General features: G+C 51.9%; 1 protein-coding gene across 1 annotated transcript in view; it reads right to left on the bottom strand.

Moving 5' to 3' along the window:
- SNTN (sentan, cilia apical structure protein) overlaps positions 1–23,504 on the bottom strand; it is a 71,618-nt gene that overhangs the window by 47,470 nt on the left and 644 nt on the right. The gene's annotated exons all lie outside the window — the stretch shown is intronic.

Genomic DNA, 23,504 nt, shown 5'->3' with positions numbered 1-23,504 from the left:
TGAGGTACATGCGTGTAAGTGACGTACATGGTGGCTAGGGAGGCATCCCTGGTTAAAACATACAATTTGAGCATTAGAGTGTAGCAGACCAGGAGGTCATACTGTAACAGACCAGGAGGTCATAGCAGACCAACAGGTTCAGGTACAGCAGACAAGGAAGTCCGCTATACAGTCCACAGGCACAACACCAAGAAAGGGTTGGTGCAACACCCATATAGGCCATACAAGCTCTTGCTGAAGGAATTCGCAGCCGCAATTTTCGATTCCACTGGTCGCTCCGTACATAAGATTAGTTGCTTATGTGCTGAACGATTGTACCGCACGTAATTGTGTACATTAGTAAACCTGACCGGTACTATTTGTGTACGAAGGTCATAAACGCTATTTGTACATTCTAACGTGATTTGTGTAATTTTTTTTATTTTAAGGGAAGTTCGCTGCTCACTCAGGAACTATCCAGCAACCAATAGTTACTGGAAAGAGTAAGTGTTCTTCGGATCACCCTCACAGGTTCCAGTAAATAGAGGTTCAGGTCGCAGGGGCCCTAGGTCGAGTACGCCAGCACCATATCGGTGTGATCAGGTCGTATTGGTCGGCGTGGGCGAGTGAGTGGGGTACTCGGTAAACCGCCACCGTCAGCCTATTTTGGACATTTGGTTTGCGTAAGGGTTGGCTGGATAAAGCAACACTTTCGAACTATGGGGGCCACTTGTTCAGGTAGGGGGCGATCAACCTCGGTTCGGGTTGATTCAGTGAACCGACCAATTGGGTCGGCAAGGTATGTAATGTGTGAGAAATACGGAAGTCACACAGAAGCTTTATGTGATGAATGGGAGAGAATGACAGTACATGACGGGGAGAAATTCCCAAGAGTAGGTAGCTTCAGCACAGAAGTGTTAACGAATTTAAGGAGAAGGATATGTCTCATTAAATCAGCAAAGAGACGAATCAAGCATTATGATTATTTGCAGTTGTGGCAACAGGAGGGTGACATACAGAGAGGATTGGCTCAGGCGGCGGGATCTGGCTCAATCAGAAAACTGATAGCCACGGCCCCACTGCCACCATACATATCAGGAGAGAAATTGGTTGCGGAGAATGACGCACTAAGGTGTAACACACAAACACTTAGCAACTGTGTAAATGTTAAAGATAATGTTAACCAATTAACCAATGCAAGTATTAACCCGTGCAAGTTGTACCCTGTTTTGAACTTTCCTCAGGAGTGTGATCAAGAAGACGAATCGGCAACAATTTCAGCGCTCTCTCTAGCAGCCACCATAGCAGAGACCACAGTAGGCACAGCTCCACCCACGAGATTAGTAACAAGGGCCCCTAGCGGAGGGATAGGTGAGGTCGTATCTACAGGTAAGTACGGCACCATACACTATGCTGAAGCCATTTCACCACAGGCTGTAGAACCCACACAGAGTGATGTTGTTAGAGTTACTCCTGTTAGGGTAATAGCTGTTCCAAATGGGAAAACTGACACATCAGGAGTCACCCCTGTGAGGAACATTGCCATGTATAGCCCATTTTCCAGAATGGAATTAAGGACCATAGTGTCTGAATTCCCTGACCCTAGAAAAGACTTAGTTGCCAGCCAAAAATACATCAGAGACTTAGGTAACACTGTAGAGCCCAACAATAAAGACTGGCAGATATTGCTGAGAGCATGTTTACCCTCCAATGTTGACGCAACTCAATTTTTAGCTGATTGCGGATTAGATCAGGATGTACCTCTTACAGATGTGTACAACAAAGACAATGTAAAAAGAATAAGCTTACAGTTAAAGGAGTATTTCCCAGCCGTAGTTAAATGGAACAAAATATTCTCCATTAAACAGAAGGAGTCAGAAACAGCTGCAGAGTATTTTCACAGAGCATTATCAGAAATGGCAAAATACACAGGCATAGAGGACATTAAAACAAACATAAACCATCGAGAAGTAGCAGTATCGGTACTGATGGATGGTTTAAAAGAATCATTAAAGACTAGGGTACAGACCACACAACCATGTTGGCGAGGTCTGTCTGTGGCTACTTTGAGAGAGGCTGCTATTGATCACGATAGGAACATCACCAGACACAGGGAACAACAAAGTGATAAGTTAATGGCAGTAAGTATACAGGCCCTGACCACAAAACAGCCTGTGTTAACATCACCAAACCCTGTGGGTAAGTCAAATGTGGTAACATGTTATTTTTGTCACAGACAGGGACACTTTGCACGAGACTGTAGATCGAGAAATGTACAAAAATCTTATCAACCCCCTAGACAACGACACGACACACGACATTGGGAGCAGGGTCCGCAGAAACGGAGTTATGAGCCACATGCAGGGGAAACAAAAAGATACCCCCCAAACAGAGATTGGCAGGCCTCTGGTAGTTCCCAGTTAACTCCCTCACAAGTAGTTGCTGCCAGCGGGATTCAGGGAGGTCACCATACCCAATAGGGGTGTGGCCATACCTGTAATCTGCAGCCAGTAAAATTGATTGCAAGCCTTGGAAGTGAACCAGAAATTGCAATCAATGTAGCTGGTAAATCATTAAACTTTCTTGTAGACACAGGGGCGGCCAAATCAGTGATAAATTCGACAGTGGGCATGAGAACCACTGGTAAGACAATTCCAGCCATAGGGGTAACGGGAGTAGTCCAGCACTACCCTGTTAGCAAACCAGCCGAGATTACAGTAGGGCCGTTACATACCAAGCATTCCTTTTTGCTGGCTGCATCGGCACCGACCAATCTCCTGGGAAGAGACTTACTGTGTAAAATGGGGTGCGTCATTTATTGTACTCCTGAAGGTGTATTCTTGGACATACCTGAGAATCACGCTCAGGAAGTACGAGACATGTTAGACTCCCCGTCAAAATTAATGTCACATACCACTATGACAAATAGGACTCCCTCCCAAGTAGAAGAAATGACATCTCAGATACCAGAGTCACTTTGGACAAAAGATGGACAGGACACTGGATTAATGGCAAACGTAGCTCCGGTAGTTGTACAAGTAAAAGATGGTAGGATAGCTCCAAAAATCCCACAGTACCCTCTGAAGCCAGAGGTGGAGTTAGGAGTTTATCCCGTAATAGAGCGCTTGCTACAACAGGGCATTCTGGTAAGAACGTCCAGCACTGCTAATAGTCCCATCTTCCCTGTGAAAAAGAGTGGGGGGAGGGGTTACAGGCTAGTGCAGGATCTAAGGGGGATTAACAAAATAGTTGAGAGTCAGTTCCCCGTAGTGCCAAATCCAGCTGTCATCCTAATGCAAATCCCTCCCACTGCGAAATTTTTCACTGTTATTGACCTCTGCTCCGCTTTCTTTTCGGTACCTCTGCACCCTGACAGTCAATATTTGTTTGCATTTACATACAGAGGAGTCCAATACACATGGACTCGATTACCACAAGGATTCATAGATAGCCCAAGTATATTTTCTCAGGCTTTGCATGATTGTTTACAGTCTTTCCAACCAGTGAGTGGATCAGTATTAATACAGTACGTGGATGATCTACTGCTGTGTTCTGATTCATTGGAGGCATCCCTGAAGGATACGAAACAGCTCCTGTTTCATCTTTCAGACACAGGACACAAGGTTTCCAAAGACAAGTTGCAATTATGCCAAACTAAGGTAAAATATTTGGGACACTGTTTAACACAAGGACTGAGACACCTGACCGCTGATAGAATTCAAGCAATTAGAGACATGACTCTGCCACAAACCCAGCAACAGATCAGAACATTTTTAGGAATGTGTGGGTATTGCCGTAATTGGATCCCAGGGTTTTCCATTTTAGCGTTACCTTTGCAGGAGATGGTCTCCTCAAACAAACCTAATCGGATTTCGCATACAGACGAGTCTGAGGCAGCATTTGAGAGACTTAAACAGTGCCTAACGCAGGCACCAGCATTAGGTATGCCGGACTATGGGAAACCCTTTGAACTATACGGAACAGAAAGTGCTGGTTGCGCGGCAGGCGTACTAACCCAAAAGCACGGTGATGCCAGCAGGCCAGTAGCATATTACAGCGCTCAGCTAGACACGGTAGCGCGATCCCTCCCCACATGCTTGCGAAGCGTTGCTGCGATAGCATTGCTAGTAACGAAAAGCGAAGACGTCGTGCTAGGTCACAACCTCACAATTCATACACCACATGCAGTGTCAGCCTTGTTAAATTCTGCCCAAACCAGGCACGTCTCATCAGCGCGGTTTACAAGATGGGAATTGGCACTAATGGCCCCCGTAAACATCACCATAAGGAGATGCAGTGCATTAAATCCTGCAACATATCTCCCAGGTGTGCCTGGACAGGCACAAAGGGTGGAGGATGAGAGTGGTGGGGAAGGAGGATTTAATACAAAGGAAGACACTCATGATTGTATGGAATATTTGACCCAAAATTTTACCGCAAGGCCTGACATCAGTGACAACCCACTGGAAGATGCAGAACTTACGTTCTACACGGACGGTAGTTGTCATAGACAGTCAGACTCGGGAGACTTGTGTACTGGATACGCAGTCGTAGATGACCAAGGCACCATAGAAGCGGAACCGCTAGGCCCACCTCACTCAGCCCAGGTTGCTGAACTGGTCGCCCTAACCAGAGCATGTGAATTGGCTAAGGGCAAATCAGCCAATATCTACACCGATTCTAGATACGCATTCGGGGTAGTCCATGATTTCGGAGCCCTATGGCGCCTCCGAAATTTCATGACGGCAGCTGGAACACCGGTAGCGCATGCAGCTCACATAAAAAGGCTTCTAACAGCGATACAGGAACCCGACAGAGTGGCTGTTATCAAATGTAAAGCACACACATATAGCCAAGACCCAGTATCACTTGGTAACAGCCGAGCAGTTGAAGCAGCTAAGTTAGCAGCTGCTACCCCCAGACAGACAGACACCACACAACTGATGGTATTTAATACCATCAACACACAGAAGTTGTGTGAGATGCAAAATTTGTGTTCCACACAGGAAAAGGCAGTCTGGAGGGCAAAGGGATATGGCCAGGAGTCCTCAGGACTCTGGACGGATGGACATGGTAAACCAGTGGCCCCCAGAGCATATCTTCCATGTTTGGCTGAAGCAGCTCACGGGCTGACTCATCTAGGCAAGGAAGGGATGTGCAAGTTGGTAAGAGCATATTGGTGCGCCCCAGGATTCTCCTCTTATGCGAGTAAAAGAGCCATGTCATGCCTTACCTGTTTGAGAAAGAATATTGGAAAGGCAATACCTACAGAACCATCCCATATCCCACCTGCCGGCGGCCCTTTCCAGGTAATACAGATTGACTTCATTCAATTACCCCCTTGTCGAAATTTGAAATATGTACTTGTTTGTATAGATGTTTTTTCAAATTGGGTCGAAGCATTTCCGGCGGCCACAAATACCGCTATGTTTACTGCTAAAAAAATTGTGCAGGAATTTGTATGTAGATATGGTATCCCTAGAATTATCGAAAGTGATAGGGGTACCCATTTTACAGGTGATGTCTTTCAAGGAATGTGTAAATTGATGGGAATTGATAGCAAGCTGCACACACCATACCGTCCACAGGCGAGTGCGAAAGTGGAAAGAGTGAACAGCACTATTAAAAATAAACTGAGTAAAGTGATGGCAGAGACAGGATTGACATGGCCAGAAGCTTTACCCATTGTACTGTACAGCATCAGAACCACTCCCAGGTCCCCTCTTAATCTGTCTCCCTTTGAAATCTTGTTTGGTCGACAACCGCATGTCATGATTAACCCTCAGGATGATTTGAAATGTAACAATGAAGTGACTGTAAAATACTTGATTAACATGCGTAAACAGTTGAGGAATCAAAATGATAATCTGAAGTTAGTGATTCCTGATTTACCAGATAGTAATTGTCATGACATTGAACCTGGGGATTATGTAATGATACGGAATTTTCTACGCTCAGGTTGCCTTATTGACAGATGGGAAGGACCATACCAGGTCTTATTGACTAGCACTACAGCATTGAAGGTTGCTGAGAGAGAGACTTGGGTTCATTCGTCCCACTGTAAGAAGGTTGCTGATCCAGAGAGGTCCCGTGATAAGGAACAGACGGTAGAGGTTGTATCACTGGAGTGTCTGTTCCAGGAAGATTGAGGCGGCACCTGAGCATTGAAAATCACAAGACCAAAAGCAGTTGTCGATCCCCTGTTCCCTTTTATTGTTTTTCTCCAACTTCCCATCCCCTCTCCCTCAAATTGTTTTTTTTCCCCCTTCTCATTCTTCTCCGTTTCCTCCTACAAGATGGACTTGCCCCAAGAGACTGTGATCCGGATTTTCCTGTTGACCATGATGTTGACCAGAGCAGTCTGTTCTGGCGAGAGTACCATGGAGGTCGAGAGAGGTTCTGGAATGGGTTCTGATGACAGAAATGGAGGCGTAGTTTTCCGAGAACAACTTAACCAACAAGTAAAGGCGAGTATCAGAAAACGATCCGATAGCATTGACCATAGAAGGAATTGTGAAGGATTGTTAGCTGAAGAAAACTGTATCTGTCGGCTTTGTAACAATGTCATTGAGGATGGGTGCATAAAGAAATGCCAATCCAGTTTTAATATCCATATGGACCGGCATCCCTTGAGTGACTATCACTCTTTAGTGGGTAGTGTGTTAAATAAAACAGATTGTTGGGTATGCTCTCAAGTACCTCAAGGTCATAGCAAATCAGGGCTAGTACCATTTCCTTTAACGATAGGGGAGGTACTTGAGTTAAGTGGTGGGAGACCGGTGGACAGAAGGTTTAATATCTCCAGTCCTCCTAGTTTGAAGCTCCACCAATACCATGTGGATAGGTCCCTATTATGTTTCAACATCTCCAATCCCCGAAAGCCGGGAAATTGGGAAGTGTCATGGAGTAACCAAACCATGACCTTTTCGCATAGAGCAGATAGAATGCCTACAGATACAGAGCTTGTACGCCACATAGCCAGTAGAGGAAAATCTTTCCGGTATAGGTATACCTTAGGAAATAGGATTACTAGAGTTGGAGAGGTATCACCAGGATACTGTGCACATATCATACAACCTGATACGTGTACTAAGCAGATGGAAGAATTAGGGTTAGGAGATTTCACATGGAAGGTGTGTAATATGGTTATGTCCTACTCCGTCCCATATGTTCTCCCCGATGATGCATATTTCATATGCGGGAGAAAGGCGTATAAGTGGCTTGCCCCAAACTCTGAAGGATTGTGTTATATTGGAAAAGTACTGCCTGAAGTAATGACTGTATCACATGACAAAATGAAAGACATACACCGTGGTGCCCAAGCTCCTTATACTCACACCCATTACGAGCACGTTGTTAAAAGGCACCTGATAGAGAAGACAGAGCATCCGGCCTCTGATCTGATAAGTGAATCCACCGGGATTCAATTCTTAATCGCGTTAGATTTCACCCGCACCACTAGAGGAGTGCTGAATTATAAATACATATCGGCGCTCGCAAATTTGTTAGATAATATCACTGAAATGTATGATGACACATTTAGGTATACTGGAAGGGAACTTCAAGCTTACAAAACAGAACTGGTACAGCATAGAATGGTTCTCAATTACCTCACAGCAGTGACAGGCGGATATTGTGTCACACTGGCAACACAATACGGCGTGAAATGTTGCACATATATTACGAATAGCACCGAGGATCCGGTCGAGGTCATAGACCAAAAGATGGACGATATTCTCCAATTGAAGTGGGAATTTCGCAGGAGACACAATCTCACTCTTGCTGCTGTAGGTAATGAGCTGACTGGTTGGGTGTCATGGTTGAACCTGCGAATTTGGTTCTCCGGTTTAGGAGAATGGGCCCAAGGAGTCATAATGGATGTTGGGAAGTTTCTCCTATGTATCTTAGGTGTTGTCATATCGATTGGATTGATATTTAGATGCGGTCAGGCTTTAATGAAGTGCAATCATCGTACTAGGGTAATGAGTTTAAGGAGTGAGGAAACTGTAATTCCAATGGACTTGATTTATGACCCAAATGTAGAAACAATGATGTGATGAAAATGCGATTTCTACGGTCCGTTTCTTTCACCTGTTTTTCCGTTTCCTCCAAGGTAAAAAGACCCACCCGGACGAGGAATTTGATGAGCCGATATACAGACAACAGATGGATTAAAGAAGAAGTTTTGACAACCTGAAACACAGATTTTGATGAACTATGCCATGGATCCCCAGTTTCCCTAGAAATTTTAAAATTACGCTAGCCCAACACTTTTGTAAATCTATGGACATTGACAGCTTTGCTCGCACCTTATGAGCAAAAGCACAAAGAAGACTGCATTCAACAGACACCAAACAAGACCTCAATCGACGAATGTACATTTACCTGACATAGAATACCACCGCATTCACCGTAATTAGGTCTTTTCTTCATTTCTACAACCCTCAGGTAATGACACACATAGTCGATAGGGAATACAGGCACAGATATCAGCAATCACATATCTCCCCCATTCATGTATCATCAACTAAAATGTGCTCCCCCATTTTGTTACAACCAAAGCCGAAAAGAGCTCGGTAAAGTTTGACAGCCCATCCACAGACCCGTACCACGGGATAAGAAGGAATTCAAATGTATACTTCGCAATACCTCGAAGCTTGATTTAAAACATGTACGGCACGATGATACATGACCCCCAAACACGGATTCATACACACATGCTTCTGCTATATCACTAGGTCATACCCTTTTCCTACCTTATCCTCTCCTCCCCTACCCAACCATGTAAATGTATTAACCCCTGACATATATTTTTCTCTTTTGAAATGTTTTAGAAGGTGGCAGTTATTATTGACTGCCAAAGGGTGGACTGTCAAAGTCAGAAAAATATCTCTATGCACACTACCATATTTGCACCTCACACAGGTCCGTGCTGCGCATGCGTACGCTCTCCCGTACGTGCGCATACTCACAGTCGCGGGCACCCGCAGGCGCACGGTATGCGTATTTACGGTAGAGTTTATGTGATCGTAGCGTGCGACTCAATCTTTACATATTTTCACTATATAATGTATTTTGTAGATCATGGTCCCTTTGATAGATTCTGAAAGTTTGGTTAATATAGAATGTTCATGAACAGAGAAATCCCTCTTTGTTTGATACGAAGGGTCAGACAGGAGTAATACAGTGGTGTTTAGTATCCATCGGAAGAATATTTAATTAGAAATATTCCGGTGTTGGTTTGAAGCAGATCAATCGCTCGTGCGAATAGTTATGGACATAAGAAGTTTATGAACATTTACTTTATTTGCACTTTATTACCCATGCGGCGGGAAACCCAGTTTCCCTCCCACCTGAGCTGTTGGAAATAGTCACAGCCCACCTGTATGAATCAACCTATGACCTTTTGTTATAATGCGAAGCCGAATTCCTGTGTCCAATGAACAATGAGATTGTAGGGACCATTGAATTGCATTGTGTGTGGGGCATAAATAGAAAGGCCGATCACATCCAGCTCTCACTCTTCAACGGTTATCATTGCTGAAAATCGGGAGCTGGATGTCCAGAGGCGCATGCGATCGTTTTCCTTTGTGCGTAAGTTTTTCTCCGTAATCATACTGTTTCTCTCTTGTTATTATGGGCCATATCTTTCTCTCTCTTCTCTTTCTCTCATTTTTCTCTTAAACTTAATTGTATTGTATTTACTGTGTAGTTACCTGGTTAGTTAGTCTATGTTATATTGTAGTGTATGATTTGTATTTGTATTAATTCTTTTGCAAGTATATCATTCAAATATATATATGTATTAGGCGTTGGACCCTAAGCCCAGGTATCTGTGTATTTCTTATAGAGTTAAGTATTCTCAGAGCGTCGGTGACGCTCAAACTGCTTTTAAGCTACTAAGGTTATACTGTGTTGCATTTACACCATATCACTACACAAAGGGTTTACTGCATAATACACTGTTTATGGTTTAGATATAAAGGTTTTACATTGTGAGCGTATGCGCCGCTGGTGATCTCCTCGTGGTCTCGAGCGGTCGCATCGCTATAGCGAATCATTACGGTTGTCGGCAGCCAATAGCGTGCCTGCCAGTGATCTCTTGGCCGTGAGCGAACGTAACGCTTGAGCGTCTCGACCACGGCTAAGCGATCGTTACGCAACGTGCGTACTCTTGCGGTACTTTATACGTAGTTAGCGTACAGTGTTCTTAGACCTCATAAAGGGTATTATATACGATAAATATTTAGCTTTATCAATATATATATATATATACTAGGCGATTCATCGCGCCCTACGGGCACTCTTCACACCGTCGAAAGGGGCTACGTAGGGAGGGGATAGAGAGACGCAGGGTGGTAGGGAGTGGATACAAAGACGTGGGGCGATGGGGAGGAAACAGAGAAACACGCGGCGGTAGGGAAGGGACAGAGAGACGCGGGGCGGTAGGGAGTGGATACAGAGATGTGGGGCGGTAGGGAGGGGACAGAGAGACGCGGGGTGGTAGAGGCGGGGCGGTAGGGAGGGCATACAGAGAGGCGGGGCGGTAGGGAGGGGACAGAGAGACGTGGTGCGGTAGGGAGGGGACAGAGAGACGCAGGCGGTAGGGAGGGTACAGAGAGACACGGGGCGGTTGGGAGGGGATAGAGAGACGCGGGGCGGTAGGGAGGGGATAGAGATACGCGGGGCGGTAGGTAGGGGAAAGAGACGCGGGGCGGTTGGGAGGGGATAGAGAGACGCGGGGCGGTAGGTAGGGGAAAGAGACGCGGGGCGGTTGGGAGGGGATAGAGAGACGCGGGGCGGTAGGGAGGGGAAAGAGACGCGGGGCGGTTGGGAGGGAATAGAGAGACGCGGGGCGGTAAGTAGGGGAAAGAGACGCGGGGCGGTTGGGAGGGGATAGAGAGACGCGGGGCGGTAGGGAGGGGAAAGAGACGCGGATAGAGAGACGCGGGGCGGTAGGTAGGGGAAAGAGACGCGGGGCGGTTGGGAGGGGATAGAGAGACGCGGAGCGGTAGGTAGGGGAAAGAGACGCGGGGCGGTAGGGAGGGGAAAGAGACGCGGGGCGGTTGGGAGGGGATAGAGAGACGCGGGGCGGTAGGTAGGGGAAAGAGACGCGGGGCGGTTGGGAGGGGATAGAGAGACGCGGGGCGGTAGGTAGGGGAAAGAGACGCGGGGCGGTTGGGAGGGGATAGAGAGACGCGGGGCGGTAGGGAGGGGAAAGAGACGCGCATAGAGAGACGCGGGGCGGTAGGTAGGGGAAAGAGATGCGGGGCGGTTGGGAGGGGATAGAGAGACGCGGGGCGGTAGGTAGGGGAAAGAGATGCGGGGCGGTTGGGAGGGGATAGAGAGACGCGGGGCGGTAGTTAGGGGAAAGAGACGCGGGGCGGTTGGGAGGGGATAGAGAGACACGGGGCGGTAGGGAGGGGAAAGAGACGCGGATAGAGAGACGCGGGGCGGTAGGGAGGGGATAGAGAGACGCGGGGCGGTTGGGAGGGGATAGAGAGACGCGGGGCGGTAGGGAGGGGAAAGAGACGCGGGGCGGTTGGGAGGGGATAGAGAGACGCGGGCGGTAGGTAGGGGAAAGAGACGCGGGGCGGTTGGGAGGGGATAGAGAGACGCGGGGCGGTAGGGAGGGGATAGAGAGACGCGGGGCGGTAGGTAGGGGAAAGAGACGCGGGGCGGTTGGGAGGGGATAGAGAGACGCGGGGCGGTAGGTAGGGGAAAGAGACGCGGGGCGGTTGGGAGGGGATAGAGAGACGCGGGGCGGTAGGGAGGGGAAAGAGACGCGGGGCGGTAGGGAGGGGAAAGAGACGCGGATAGAGAGACGCGGGGCGGTAGGTAGGGGAAAGAGACGCGGGGCGGTTGGGAGGGGATAGAGAGACGCGGAGCGGTAGGTAGGGGAAAGAGACGCGGGGCGGTAGGGAGGGGAAAGAGACGCGGGGCGGTTGGGAGGGGATAGAGAGACGCGGGGCGGTAGGTAGGGGAAAGAGACGCGGGGCGGTTGGGAGGGGATAGAGAGACGCGGGGCGGTAGGTAGGGGAAAGAGACGCGGGGCGGTTGGGAGGGGATAGAGAGACGCGGGGCGGTAGGGAGGGGAAAGAGACGCGCATAGAGAGACGCGGGGCGGTAGGTAGGGGAAAGAGACGCGGGGCGGTTGGGAGGGGATAGAGAGACGCGGGGCGGTAGGTAGGGGAAAGAGATGCGGGGCGGTTGGGAGGGGATAGAGAGACGCGGGGCGGTAGTTAGGGGAAAGAGACGCGGGGCGGTTGGGAGGGGATAGAGAGACACGGGGCGGTAGGGAGGGGAAAGAGACGCGGATAGAGAGACGCGGGGCGGTAGGGAGGGGATAGAGAGACGCGGGGCGGTTGGGAGGGGATAGAGAGACGCGGGGCGGTAGGGAGGGGAAAGAGACGCGGGGCGGTTGGGAGGGGATAGAGAGACGCGGGCGGTAGGTAGGGGAAAGAGACGCGGGGCGGTTGGGAGGGGATAGAGAGACGCGGGGCGGTAGGGAGGGGATAGAGAGACGCGGGGCGGTAGGTAGGGGAAAGAGACGCGGGGCGGTTGGGAGGGGATAGAGAGACGCGGGGCGGTAGGTAGGGGAAAGAGACGCGGGGCGGTTGGGAGGGGATAGAGAGACGCGGGGCGGTAGGGAGGGGAAAGAGACGCGGGGCGGTTGGGAGGGGATAGAGAGACGCGGGGCGGTAGGTAGGGGAAAGAGACGCGGGGTGGTTGGGAGGGGATAGAGAGACGCGGGGCGGTAGGGAGGGGAAAGAGACGCGGATAGAGAGACGCGGGGCGGTAGGTAGGGGAAAGAGACGCGGGGCGGTTGGGAGGGGATAGAGAGACGCGGGGCGGTAGGGAGGGGAAAGAGACGCGGGGCGGTTGGGAGGGGAAAGAGACGCGGGCGGTTGGGAGGGGATAGAGAGACGCGGGGCGGTAGGTAGGGGAAAGAGACGCGGGGCGGTTGGGAGGGGATAGAGAGACGCGGGGCGGTAGGGAGGGGATAGAGAGACGCGGGGCGGTTGGGAGGGGATAGAGAGACGCGGGGCGGTAGGGAGGGGAAAGAGACGCGGGGCGGTTGGGAGGGGATAGACGCGGGGCGGTAGGGAGGGGAAAGAGACGCGGGGCGGTTGGGAGGGGATAAAGAGACGCGGGGCGGTAGGTAGGGGAAAGAGACGCGGGGCGGTTGGGAGGGGATAGAGAGACGCGGGGCGATAGGTAGGGGAAAGAGACGCGGGGCGGTTGGGAGGGGATAGAGAGACGTGGGGCGGTAGGTAGGGGAAAGAGACGCGGGGTGGTTGGGAGGGGATAGAGAGACGCGGGGCGGTAGGGAGGGGAAAGAGACGCGGGGCGGTTGGGAGGGGATAGAGAGACGCGGGGCGGTAGGTAGGGGAAAGTGACGCGGGGCGGTTGGGAGGGGATAGAGAGACGCGGGGCGATAGGTAGGGGAAAGAGACGCAAGGCGGTTGGGAGGGGATAGAGAGACGCGGGGCGGTAGGGAGGGGAAAGAGACGCGGGGCGGTTCGGAGGGGATAGAGAGACGCGGGGCGGTAGGCAGGGGAAAGAGACGCGGGGCGGTTGGGAGGGGATAGAGAGACGCGGGGCGGTAGGGAGGGGAAAGAGACGCGGGGCGGTAGGTAGGGGAAAGAGACGCGGGGCGGTTGGGAGGGGATAGAGAGACGCGGGGCGGTTGGGAGGGGAAAGAGACGCGGGGCGGTTGGGAGGGGAAAGAGACGCGGGGCGGTTGGGAGGGGATAGAGAGACGCGGGGCGGTAGGTAGGGGAAAGAGACGCGGGGCGGTTGGGAGGGGATAGAGAGACGCGGGGCGGTAGAGAGGGGATAGAGAGACGCGGGGCGGTAGGTAGGGGAAAGAGACGCGGGGCGGTTGGGAGGGAATAGAGAGACGCGGGGCGGTAGGTAGGGGAAAGAGACGCGGGGCGGTTGGGAGGGGATAGAGAGACGCGGGGCGGTAGGTAGGGGAAAGAGACGCGGGGCGGTTGGGAGGGGATAGAGAGACGCAGGGCGGTAGAGAGGGGAAAGAGACGCGGGGCGGTTGGGAGGGGATAGAGAGACGCGGGGCGGTAGGGAGGGGAAAGAGACGCGGATAGAGAGACGCAGGGCGGTAGGGAGGGGATAGAGAGACGCGGGGCGGTTGGGATGGGATAGAGAGACGCGGGGCGGTAGGGAGGGGAAAGAGACGCGGATAAAGAGACGCGGGGCGGTAAGGAGGGGATAGAGAGACGCGGGGCGGTTGGGAGGGGATAGAGAGACGCGGGGCGGTAGGTAGGGGAAAGAGACGCGGGGCGGTTGGGAGGGGATAGAGAGACGCGGGGCGGTAGGGAGGGGATAGAGAGACGCGGGGCGGTTGGGAGGGGATAGAGAGACGCGGGGCGGTAGGGAGGGGAAAGAGACGCGGGGCGGTTGGGAGGGGATAGAGAGACGCGGGGCGGTAGGGAGGGGAAAGAGACGCGGGGCGGTTGGTAGGGGATAAAGAGACGCGGGGCGGTAGGTAGGGGAAAGAGACGCGGGGCGGTTGGGAGGGGATAGAGAGACGCGGGGCGATAGGTAGGGGAAAGAGACGCGGGGCGGTTGGGAGGGGATAGAGAGACGCGGGGCGGTAGGTAGGGGAAAGAGACGCGGGGTGGTTGGGAGGGGATAGAGAGACGCGGGGCGGTAGGGAGGGGAAAGAGACGCGGGGCGGTTGGGAGGGGATAGAGAGACGCGGGGCGGTAGGTAGGGGAAAGTGACATGGGGCGGTTGGGAGGGGATAGAGAGACGCGGGGCGATAGGTAGGGGAAAGAGACGCAAGGCGGTTGGGAGGGGATAGAGAGACGCGGGGCGGTATGGAGGGGAAAGAGACGCGGGGCGGTTCGGAGGGGATAGAGAGACGCGGGGCGGTAGGCAGGGGAAAGAGACCCGGGGCGGTTGGGAGGGGATAGAGAGACGCGGGGCGGTAGGGAGGGGAAAGAGACGCGGGGCGGTAGGTAGGGGAAAGAGACGCGGGGCGGTTGGGAGGGGATAGAGAGACGCGGGGCGGTTGGGAGGGGAAAGAGACGCGGGGCGGTTGGGAGGGGAAAGAGACGCGGGGCGGTTGGGAGGGGATAGAGAGACGCGGGGCGGTAGGTAGGGGAAAGAGACGCGGGGCGGTTGGGAGGGGATAGAGAGACGCGGGGCGGTAGGGAGGGGATAGAGAGACGCGGGGCGGTAGGTAGGGGAAAGAGACGCGGGGCGGTTGGGAGGGAATAGAGAGACGCGGGGCGGTAGGTAGGGGAAAGAGACGCGGGGCGGTTGGGAGGGGATAGAGAGACGCGGGGCGGTAGGTAGGGGAAAGAGACGCGGGGCGGTTGGGAGGGGATAGAGAGACGCAGGGGGGTAGAGAGGGGAAAGAGACGCGGGGCGGTTGGGAGGGGATAGAGAGACGCGGGGCGGTAGGGAGGGGAAAGAGACGCGGATAGAGAGACGCGGGGCGGTAGGGAGGGGATAGAGAGACGCGGGGCGGTTGGGATGGGATAGAGAGACGCGGGGCGGTAGGGAGGGGAAAGAGACGCGGGGCGGTTGGGAGGGGATAGAGAGACGCGTGCGGTAGGTAGGGGAAAGAGACACGGGGCGGTTGGGAGGCGATAGAGAGACGCGGGGCGGTAGGGAGGGGATAGAGAGACGCGGGGCGGTAGGTAGGGGAAAGAGACGCGGGGCGGTTGGGAGGGGATAGAGAGAAGCGGGGCGGTAGGTAGGGGAAAGAGACGCGGGGCGGTTGGGAGGGGATAGAGAGACGCGGGGCGGTAGAGAGGGGAAAGAGACGCGGGCGGTTGGGAGGGGATAGAGAGACGCGGGGCGGTAGGTAGGGGAAAGAGACGCGGGGCGGTTGGGAGGGGATAGAGAGACGCGGGGCGGTAGGGAGGGGAAAGAGACGCGGATAGAGAGACGCGGGGCGGTAGGGAGGGGATAGAGAGACGCGGGGCGGTTGGGAGGGGATAGAGAGACGTGGGGCGGTAGGGAGTGGAAAGAGACGCGGGGCGGTTGGGAGGGGATAGAGAGACGCGGGCGGTAGGTAGGGGATAGAGACGCGGGGCGGTTGGGAGGGGATAGAGAGACGCGGGGCGGTAGGGAGGGGATAGAGAGACGCGGGGCGGTAGGTAGGGGAAAGAGACGCGGGGCGGTTGGGAGGGGATAGAGAGACGCGGGGCGGTAGGTAGGGGAAAGAGACGCGGGGCGGTTGGGAGGGGATAGAGAGACGCGGGGCGGTAGGGAGGGGAAAGAGACGCGGGGCGGTTGGGAGGGGATAGAGAGACGCGGGGCGGTAGGTAGGGGAAAGAGACGCGGGGCGGTTGGGAGGGGATAGAGAGACGCGGGGCGGTAGGGAGGGGAAAGAGACGCGGATAGAGAGACGCGGGGCGGTAGGTAGGGGAAAGAGACGCGGGGCGGTTGGGAGGGGATAGAGAGACGCGGGGCGGTAGGGAGGGGAAAGAGACGCGGGCGGTTGGGAGGGGAAAGAGACGCGGGGCGGTTGGGAGGGGATAGAGAGACGCGGGCGGTAGGTAGGGGAAAGAGACGCGGGGCGGTTGGGAGGGGATAGAGAGACGCGGGGCGGTAGGGAGGGGATAGAGAGACGCGGGGCGATAGGTAGGGGAAAGAGACGCGGGGCGGTTGGGAGGGGATAGAGAGACGCGGGGCGGTAGGTAGGGGAAAGAGACGCGGGTGGTTGGGAGGGGATAGAGAGACGCGGGGCGGTAGGGAGGGGAAAGAGACGCGGGGCGGTTGGGAGGGGATAGAGAGACGCGGAGCGGTAGGTAGGGGAAAGAGACGCGGGGCGGTTGGGAGGGGATAGAGAGACGCGGGGCGGTAGGGAGGGGATACAGAGACGCGGGGCGGCAGGGAGGGTCCCCAGTGAGGAAGCTGATGAAGAAAGGGGGGGAAGTAGTGGAGGGGGTGGAGTTGTGTAAAGTGGCGACCAGACATAGATAGTTAGATACAGTGGCTAGGATGGTTGGAGGGACTCACCGTTGGGGCTGTGGGTGGCTGCTGCAGGCTGAGAAATAGTTCAGTATCCAGAGGCGTCATCAGGTGTGGGAGAGCAGTCTGTACTATGACATTTCCTCCCCCAGCCCCCCCCCCCCCCCCTTCCCTCGCACGGCGAAATGGGGGCGTGGCCTAGAGTAAAAGGGGCGTGGCCTCACGGGTCTTTTCTCTCTCGCTCCGGGGGTGTTTCCAGCTTGCCTGTAGATGCTGACAGCCCCCGGAGACTGCAGAGTGTGTGTGCCGGCTGTGTGACCGGAGGAGAGTGCTGCAGGAGATGACGTCACTGCAGCACTCTGCTCCTGACAGCGGGATGTGTGCGGAGGAGGTGGCGGGTCTGTGTACGCGGGGCAGGGAGGGCTATGAGAGCCTTCTCCTGCGCCACCCGTCCCTCCTAATGTGTATGCCGGGGGCAGCAGTTGTTGTTGTTCGGCGCGCCGTGGCTGGTTAGTCAGATTTGCTGGGGGGGGGGGGGGGGGAGGGGTGTGACATGGACAGGCAGCAGGAGCAGAGACTTGCTACACATGTGGTGGGCGGGCTCTGTGACTCCGCCCACCGCTGTGACTCTGCCCAGCGTTACGGGCACAGAGTCACAGACTTGGGCAAATATATAGGAGATATATATATATATATATATACAGTAATAATGTGTGTATTGGCTATTTAACATTTAAGCAGACTTTAACGTTTGCCAGATGCCGGCGACTCGAACATTTTCTTAAAATGGGGCAATCACTTACAAGGCAAAACCATGCCTTGTAAGTAATTGCTCCTTTAAGATAAGTCAGAGTTCGGTCAGCTTCCCACGCAGCTGCCAATCTCGGGCGTAATTACGTCCGGCCCAAGTTCTTAATACTTCAAATAGGTTTTGAGATTTGTAATTATTTTAATAATTTTGGGAATGTGGGCATTGCTATTATGTAGTGTTAGGACTGCTGACATCAGAGAAGCCTGGACGCGGTTCAGCAGCTTTTCCATGTATTTGCAAATTCATGTTACAAATAATAATTTTATTGCCAGATAGGTTCAAGTATTGTTACAGACAGGTATTAGTCAGTGTGCTGGGGGGATACCAGAAGGGAAAAAAGCACCCCCACCCCTCTGTCTGCTCATTACAGGAGGAAGCAAAGGGTGATTTTTAAATTAAATTAAGGGACCTCCCCTTACCCATAAACAGAATACTAAACCCAGCATCTCTGCTGCAGGACACACCCCTGAGTTGCAATATATATGCCCATAGGTAGAGCTAGACACGCCCTTTGGGTGGTACATGACATGCTCCCTCAACGGCACGCCGCACATTCTGCTACCACTTGCAGTCTCCCTGAAACCAGTTTTGAAAAGTAGGCAAATATGTGTAATAGCCAACTTGATACAGGCCATGCAGGAATTCTGGTCAGTATCTTGCCGAAATTCCCGCACAGCCTGCAACTCCCAGGCTAGTACATAAGCCCCCTGGTCTGGTGATTGTTAAGATTAGTATATTGAATTTTTCAAACTCTGTGCAAGCCAGCGCCTTAGTGAAAAGCATTATGCCGACACATGTATAATAATTTCTGAAAGAAGGAAATATAACAACTATTTACAAAATAAAGACAAATCTATTATATAAACCATTTGAAACTAAAGGGGAGATTTATCAAAACTTGGGGAGAGATAAAGTACTAAGGGGTCTGTGCACTAAGCCTTGGGGAGTGATAAAGTGGAGAGAGATAAAGTACCAGCAAGTCAGCTCCAGTGATGTTGCAAACTGCATTTGAAAAATGACAATTGGGAGTTGATTGGTTGGTACTTTAGGGCAGATTTATTAAGCCTGGTGAAGTGATAAAGTGGAAGGTGATAACGCACCAACCACTCGTCTCCTAACTGTGTATTTTTCAAACCAAGCCTGTAACATGACAGTTAGGAGCTGACTGGCTGGTGCATTATCACCAGTGGCGTAACTATAGAGGGTACAGGGGATACAAATGCTATGGGGCCCAACGGAGCAGGATGCAATGTCACTGCACCATATTGTTTTTTAATTTTCATGTTTTTTTTATTGGCAGCACACCCCGGGTTCCAGACCCGGCAGTTTACCTTTTGGTAGGAATGGGGGGAGTGGTGTCACCGGCAATGTGCAGAGCCTAAATGTGTACCCGGAGCCGCCTATTGTAGAGACTCGCAAGATGATGATGTCATCATCTCGCGAGGTCGGAGGTAGCGCAGCTAATGAATGGATCAGGCTCTCCAGTGCACTGCCACTCAGCAGTCCTCTGATGGTGAACCCCCTCCCTCCTCCAAGTGGGGTCGGCAGCAACAGACGAAGTCAGCCACACAGTCCTGGTCACAACCCTTCTACACCTCTGAAGCGTCAGGCAGGCAGAAGTCCATGTGCCCCCACCTCCCTGAGTCATAGCTACATAACGCGTTATCTCCTTTATTGACACTTTGCATTGGTTCCGAGGGGGAAGGGGGTGACAACTCCATATTTGCCAAAGGCAACTAAGGCACGGGCCAGGAATGCCTCTCTGTCCCTGCTGCCACTCTATCTATGTCCCTGCTGCCTCTCCCTGTCCCTGCTGTCACTCTAGCTATGTCCCTGCTCTCTCTGTCCTTGTTGCCACTCTATCTATGTCCCTGCTGTCTCTCTCTATCCCTGTATGTCCCTGCTGTCTCTCTCTCTGTCCCTGCTGCCTCTCCATGTCCCTGCTGTCTCTCTCTGTCCCTGCTGCCACTCTATGTCCCTGCTTTCTCTCCCTCTGTCCCTGTATGTCCCCAGTGTCAGACTAAGATCCCACCGGGGGAATGCAGATATAGAGGCCCATACTTAGGGGTGTGACCAGCCTACAAACGGGGTGTGGCCAGCCTCCACAGAGGCTTGAAATACACAATAGTCTAGTGCAGTGTAATGCAACATATCTACCATGTATAATACAAGTGCACAGTCTGGAACCTGATCCCTAGAGGAAGGAGTGGGCCCTCAGGCAGTGGGGCCTACTGGTGGTTTCCCTGGTATCCCTGTGGGCTAGTCTGACCCTGAATGTCCCTGCTGTCTCTCTCTGTCCCTGTATGTCCCTGCTGTCTCTCTCGCTATCTATGTCCCTGCTGTCTCTCTCTGTCCCTGCTGCCACTCTATCTATCTATGTCCATGCTGTTTCCCTGTCCCTGCTGCCACTCTCTTTATCTACATCCATGCTGTGTCTCTGTCCCTGCTGCCACTCTCTCTACATCCCTGCTGCCACTCTATCTATGTTGCTGCTATCTCTTTCTGTCTCTGTTGCCACTCTAAGTCCCTGCTGTCTCTCTCTGTCCCTGTTACCACTATATGTCCCTGCTGTCTCTCTCTCTTTGTCCCTGCTGCCACTCTATGCCCCTGTTGCAACTCTATGCCCCTACTGTCTCTCTCTCTCTCTGTCCCTGCTGCCACTCTCTCTGTCCCTGCTGTCTCTCTATCCCTGCTGTCCCTCTCACTATCTGTCCCTGCTATATTTATTTGTCCATGCTGCCACTTTATCTATGACCCTGCTGTCTCTGTCCCTGCTGCCATTCTACCTATGTCCCTGCTGTCCCTCTCTCTATCTACGCCCCTGCTGTCTCTCTCTGTCCTTGCTGCTACTATCTCTAGCTATCTCCCTGCTGTCTCTCTCTCTGTCCCTACTGTCTCTCTCTATCTATGTTACCTCACATCACTGCACCATACCCTGGTAGAGACATGAGTTGGGTTGGCCCCCTAAAAATGTTGTTACGGGGCCCACAAAGTTCTAGTTACGCCCCTGGTTATCATCTTCCACTTTATCACTTCTCCAGGCTTAATAAATCTGGTCCTTTATCTTTCTCCACTTTACCTCTCTTGAAGATTTGATAAATATCCCCATATATCCATAAAACAGATCCAGTAACTGTAATGTACTAACAGGATTTCAGAAAGATGAAGACAGTGACAAGCCCTACATTTTCTATGTTGCATTGTATCGCATTCACTGTTCTGTGGAGTATCCGGTCTATAGATCTACACTAAAAAGGTCTACAGTCAATAGGTTGACCACTAATGGTTGACATGCATTAGGTCGACAGGCAGTGCCGTTTCTGGCAACCGCACGGGGCACCCGCCACGGCACTTCCTGAGCACTTTCAAACCCCACTCCCCTCTCCTCCCGAGTGCCCAGCTCGGGGGGCGGGGTTTCGCGGAATGACGCGTTTGCGTCGTGACGTCACGACGCAATCGCGTCATTCCGCAAAACCCCGCCCCCCGAGCTGGGCACTCGGGAGGAGGGAGAAGGGGGAGCCAAGCCAGCCAGTTCTGCGCAGACGAGGGAGAGGCGGCTGAAGAGCGGGAAGAACCGCTTTAAATGTAAGTCAGCCCCTCTCCCTCTCTCTCTCTCCCCCCCCCCCCCCCCCCACCACCTGCCGTACTGTGTAAAATGGGGACACCTGTCTGCCGGAATGTGTAAAATGGGGACACTTGTCTGTCGTAATATGTAAAATGGAGACACTTGCCTGCCGCAATGTGTAAAATGGGGACACTTTCCTGCCGCAATGTGTAAAATGGGGGCACGTGCCTGCCGCAATGTGTAAAATGGGGACACTTGCCTGTTGTACTGTGTAAAATGGGGGCACGTGCCTGCCGAAAGGTGTAAAATGGTGACACTTTCCTGCCGCAATGTGTAAAATGGGGACTTTTTTTTTTTAATCCTGTGGTGGCCGTGATGATGAGATCAGATGAGGCCACGCCCATCTTAACAAAGCCACGCTGTGTAAAATGAGGACTTTTTTTTTCTTATCCTGTGGTGGCCGTGATGATGAGATCAGATGAGGCCACGCCCATCTTAACAAAGCCACGCCCATTTTAACGCGCATACTTTTCCTCTTTAGATCTATGGGGGGGGGGCATTTTTTAATGTGAATTGGGGGGGCGCATTTTTAAATCTCGCACTGGGAGCCAAATTGGCTAGAAACGGCCCTGTCGACAGGGTTAAAGGGTCAACATGTTAAAGCTAGACAGTTCACAAGGTCAACAGGGTAAAAGGGCATCATGACAATATGGTCAACATAAGTTGTTTGGATTTTCATTTTTTTTTCAACTTTTTCGTACTTTACCAACAATGTGGACTACGATTGGGAATAGTAACATGTGCCCAGTGCAGCGAGCCACCTTGCCTGATGCATTAGCGAGGGGACGCAGTACACTAATGGGGCTTTTTTTGTGGCAGAAAAGTGACAAAACACCCGAAAAAAATAAAATAATAATAATTGTCTACCTTTTTGTGTCGACAATTTCCACGTCGACCTTTTGACCCTGTCAATCTTTTCTACTGTACCTATTCCATGTTGACCTCTTGACCCTGTCGACCTAATGCATGTCAACCATTAGTGGCTGACCTATTCACTATAGACCATTTTTTGTGTGCATCTAATAATCCACATGCATTCCCTGAATGGATAGACATTATTATGGCACATTTATGAAAAATACTACACTTTCCTAGTACAGTATAGAAACCAAGAGCCAACACCTGATCGGTCACTAAGATCATGACTAAAGTATAACAACTCATGAAGCACTGCATACGCTACACAAACCCCAATGAATACAAGTAGTGTACGTATTAAGGGTTAAACTCACAGATATTGCTTTTGTAAGCAGAATTCCAATGGGTGTGGTTCATCAAATCGACAGTATATAGGTCGACAATGTTTAGGTCGACCACTATAGGTCGACAGTCACTAGGTCGACATGGATGGAAGGTCGACAGGGTTTCTAGGTCGACATGTGCTAGGTCAACAGGTCTAAAGGTCGACATGAGGTTTAATTTTTTTTTGGGTGTCGCTTTCTTCGTATAGTGCTCCGCGTCCCCTCGCATGGCTCGCTTCGCCCGCCATGCTTCGGGCGTGGTGCCTTCGCTCCGCTACCGCTTCGCTCGGCACAGATTACCATTCCAATCGTAGTCCACGTGGATCGTTTAGTATGAAAAAATTCAAAAAAGAAAAATTTTTTGAAAAACTCATGTCGACCTTTAGACCTGTCGACCTAGCACACGTCGACCTAGAAACCCTGTCGACCTTCCATCCACGTCGACCTATTGACTGTCGACCTGTAGTGGTCGACCTAAACATTGTCGACCTAGACAGTGTCGACCTTCAGACCGGATCCCATTCCAATATGAGCAACTGGAATAATGAAGCACAATTAAGCTTATTTGTTTTACATTTTGTACCTGACCTTTACTATATATATATATGTAAATACATGTATGGAATAGATAGATAGATAGATAGATAGATAGATAGATAGATAGATAGATAGATAGATAGATAGATCATTTCCAAGAAAAACAGCTGTATTAACCTATGACGGCATAAATTAAGTCATATTGTTATGTAACACCATTTATGAAGGCTCACTTAATTAGCCAAACGGGTGTAGTATGTTATGCCGGCAGTCGGGCTCACGGCGGCCAGCATACCGGCGCCGGAATCCTGACCGCCAGCATGCCGACAGCTGGGCGAGCGCAAATGAGCCCCTTGCTGGC

This window comes from Pseudophryne corroboree, chromosome 9 (genome assembly GCF_028390025.1).
Source record: "Pseudophryne corroboree isolate aPseCor3 chromosome 9, aPseCor3.hap2, whole genome shotgun sequence".
NCBI lineage: Eukaryota > Metazoa > Chordata > Amphibia > Anura > Myobatrachidae > Pseudophryne > Pseudophryne corroboree.
This window is presented reverse-complemented; position numbering and strand designations above follow the sequence as displayed.